Source organism: Parasteatoda tepidariorum, chromosome 10 (genome assembly GCF_982258835.1).
Source record: "Parasteatoda tepidariorum strain Cologne lab strain chromosome 10, Ptep-v5.0, whole genome shotgun sequence".
NCBI classification, from domain to species: Eukaryota; Metazoa; Arthropoda; class Arachnida; order Araneae; family Theridiidae; genus Parasteatoda; species Parasteatoda tepidariorum.
The window spans coordinates 100,130,149-100,134,532 of NC_141764.1; the positions used below are offsets into that span (position 1 = coordinate 100,130,149).

General features: G+C 28.7%; 1 long non-coding RNA gene across 1 annotated transcript; it reads right to left on the reverse strand.

The window, feature by feature from the left end:
• Window positions 1-649: 649 nt before the first annotated feature.
• Window positions 650-1,929, reverse strand: LOC147803164 (uncharacterized). Its single transcript, XR_015430017.1, has 2 exons — window positions 1,656-1,929; window positions 650-794 (listed from the first exon to the last, which is right to left on the reverse strand). It is a non-coding gene; the product is annotated as an uncharacterized LOC147803164 (long non-coding RNA).
• Between the last annotated feature and the right edge of the window lie 2,455 nt (window positions 1,930-4,384).

Sequence of the window (4,384 nt, forward strand, 5' to 3'; positions counted from 1 at the left end):
ATCACGCCCGGTGGCTGAGCGGTAGCTCTTCGCGCTGTCGTGCCACAGGTCCCTGGTTCGATCGTCGGACCGAGCAAGGTTGACTAAGCCTTTCATTCCTTCAGTGGGTCGATAAATGAGTACCAAGCATACTTGGGAGCTAAACACTGGGGGTTTCACGTATGGCTGACTACCTAACCGGAACAAATGCTCCTGCATCCCAGAGCCCAAAGGTCAAGAAAACTGAGATGGTCACAGAAGGCCTTGGCCCTCTGTGGGCTGTGCCGCTGAGTTTAGTTTAGTTTTTAAGGGATCATCAATTTTATTCATTTACACATTGCATATCAGGAGTATCACTTTTATGAAAATTATTTTTTCCAATTTCTTAGTAAAATTGTTTTTTAAATATAAGAGGATTTTCAATGTCATACTTACAATTTATTATTGTAAAATTTAAAACATTCTTTATTGATATGAGATAATTTAATTAAAAATTATAGGATTTATTTTAGGACAAATTTATTGTAATATACAGTATATAAATTAAAATTTTTTTATAACTATGAAAAAAAAACAATATTTTATTAAGAACACACTTTTTATGTATCATATTATTTTGTTACAGACTTTTACATGTTTTGTTTTGCATTTTAAATAATACAATAATCAATTTAAAAAACAAAACATTTATTGTCAAGTGAAACATTTAGAACATTATTCATTTTCATTTCTTATTTTTTAATTTCTTTCATAAAAACAGTATTGCATCTCTTTCCTTCTTCACCAGACAAACCTTACAGGATTATACGAAATATCTGAAATAAAAGAAAGAAATCACTTTCATGATAAAATTTTACCAACACATTATTAGAATAAGAGAGATTAAATACCATTAATTTGAAATCATTTAAGTCCTTAGGTATCCCCTTTAAACTTATTTTAAGTTTGACAGATATTTTGATTAGAGTTCTAAGATTATTCTATACACTAATGAAAGATGACAGGTATATTTGGTTTAGTAGTTCTTATGTTTGGATTGAAATTTGTTTTAAGAAAACTAGATTGTATTTATGATCGAAGACTACTAAAAATTTATGTATATTGAAAAATTAGTAAGGTGCACTTACATACTTACTGTCATTGTAGAAAAGCTAAGTATCGAAATATAAATGTGAAGTATAAATAAAAAGTAAAGTATCATTAGTAAATCATCACACACATAAAAAAAAAAAAAGAATTGAGGGGATGAATGTAGAAACAGACAAGGAGATTGGAAATTTGCATTTTAGATTTTCAAAAATTAAAAGAATTCTTAGGGAAGAATAAAATAATTAATTCACAAATAATTATAATAATAAAAAAATTTCAAATAATCGGACACATGCTTTTACAATCAACAGTAATAAAGTTTAAAATTTGAAAATAAAGAATTATAAACATTATTATATTTTATGTTATAATAATGTAACAAAGTTTGGCGAGTTGCTTGGCGAATATTTCAAAGTAAAGCTTTTCGCCAGTATAAATCTTTACATATATAAAAATAGAAATTATTTCTATTTAAAGTAATTAAAACTTTGATCGGAACAAATTATAATAAGTTTTAATTTTATTAGCTTAAAATAAATAAATATTTTAAAAGAAAATGTATCTAGAAAATAGTGTACTATACTCACCGATACTAAAATGATGTGCAGGTTCCTGTTATGGTAGTACATCAACTGCATTGAGATGGTTATTTCATCTTGTGAAAGTATTTTTAATGCTTTGATTTTAAAGAAAATGTTATTATTAAACTAAAAAACTGTTCCGTTTCGTCTATAAAAAAATTTCATCCGATCATCCTCTTCACTAACGTCGCCGCCATTTTTATTTACATTTGTATACGTCATCACATAAAATTGAAACGTCATAAAAGCAAACGATCTGATTGGTTCATGAAAGAAATTGCCTGAACCGTGCAATCGTGCAACCGTAATTTCTATATCACACGAGCAATTTTTGGAGAAATTTCACTTACAGTTGCACTTACACTTGCAGTTACACTTGCAGTTGCACATATTTTCTCTCGTGTGATATAGCCATTAGAACATTGTGAAATAGACGCATTATAGTCTTTCGTTATTCAGGGTAAATGATTAGTGAAAAAAATAGGCAAAAAGGAACAATAATCCACAATTCAGCAAGACGGCAACGAAATTTTGTAACAAATTTATTAGAACCCATCCTAGATATATCTGAAGTGAGAAATTAATTTCTTGTCAACCCTATATGTATTTTTAAATGTTACCACTAAAGTTCGAAAGCCGTTTATATGCGAATCTGCATATAAACTGCTTAAGGCCTGGTTTCTTAGGACAGGACGCCGTCAGCTGGAAATCAGCGCTAACCTCTGATTTGTCCATTTGTGAGTTTGATAGTATGCGTTCGATGACGTATACTATCAAACTCACAAATGGACCAATCAGAGGTTAGCGCTGATTTCCAGCTGACGGCGTCCTGTCCTAAGAAACCAGGCCTTTAGCTAATCTGCATATTAACTAGGGGGATCCGTTAAATAAAATTTCTCTAAAATTTACCCAGGTACTGGGTGCATGAAGGCCTCCATATCGTTAAAGTTCAAAAGCGGGCTTTTCTCTTTTTTTATTTTATTTAATTTGTTGAGGTTTTGATTTGATTCTTTAGATATCGAAAAATAATTAAATGACATTATGCTAATTTCTTTAAGTGTCATACTATTTCAAACCATTTGATTCCTTGTATAGTTTGATAAGAAGATATTTGATTGATATTATCAACTGATTTGTGGATCGTTTGATTGTAGCATCTTTGTTCGAGGATGACATATCTCACTATACGTATATGACAATCTGATGATGTTATCGCAATTTTTCATTGCTGTCTGTACATTTTTATTTTCATTTAGTTCTATCATAATCATTGGCAGAGTTGGACGCCATTTTCTTAGTAGCAAATAAGAAGCAAAATTTCCTTAAGGAAAAGGCAGAAGAACTTGAAAAAACTAACCAGAACATTGGTTAACCTTTTAGAAACAGAATACACCAAACATTTGAGGAACAATTTCTCAATAATTTTTACCTTTCTATTATTAACAAGTTTGCAACCGATAACTTCCATACTGTTACAGATGTGTGTATTACGGTAAAATACATTTTTTGTTTTGTTTTCAATTCATTATAAATTAAAGTGAAGTCGACACTGCTTACTTCATTCCAATGAATAAATGTAATTTCAGAACATGCAGAACTGCTATAGTTATAGAATAGTATATATTTCTGAATCTACATAATTCGGAAAACAGGAATAAAGAATCATCCGAATTACTGGAAATAATATCATTTATGTTGATTATTAATAAATTTTTATCGTTTTCTTGGTAAGTATTTTTTTAATTTTGAATGATAAATTTCAACTAGAATTCAGCTACTATTTTTTAAGTTACATGTTGAAATTCATATCGAGATCTTGCAATTATAAAATTTTATTGTGTGGTAATCTTAAAGTAATGAAGGAATAATCTAAAAGTCTATATTATTTGAGAATAAAGTTTTCAAATGAAGAACATATCATTTAAGAATTCTCCGGATTTATAAATCAGGTAAGTGTTATGAATATATTATAATAGAAAATTTTCTTGTAAATATTTTTTTTTTCTAATTTGATGATAGTTCTCTATAGAATGGTTTTCTACGTTCGATTAATAATAAAAGAAATCATGAAATTTTTTTATTTTAATTTGAGGAATTTTTAGAATCGTTTTTTTAGTTTATAAATAAGGATTTTTTTCGAAAAACGAAAAACGTCAAAAAACGTTTTCTCGCAAAATTATGATTATGGGCTTAAAATTAAATGATTATGGGATAAAGGTTAACCAAATTATGGGCTTATGTATACTTTTTGCATATTTTAATATTTGAAGTAATATGATTCATAAAACTATGAAATGCAAAGTTTAAATAGGCCTTTCATGTAATATAATTAAACGATTATTTATGTTTAGTAAAACGATTTCGCAGGCGTTAGGTTTTAACACTAGTAAGAAGATACATATTTTTTTGTCCTGTTTATTTAAATATTGTTCTTTTTTAATTTAATAGGCTGCAATAAAGAAGGAACGTTATAATGCTACACGCTACATTAAAGACGTTTTCAGAGTAACTGAATGACTGTTCATATAGAAATCGCAGGAATTCGTCTCATACAACAACGCCCCCTATAGTTCGTTGCAATCGCGAGTCCCTAATTTAAAGATATTTTACTGTACAGCTATTATTACGGTTTTAATTCGAGAGTTTTAAGCTAAGAGAATGGTTGTTTCTTTTATTATTATTATAATGTAATTCCGCTCTACATTTTAAGATAAAGCTATTTAGAAAAGTGGTCT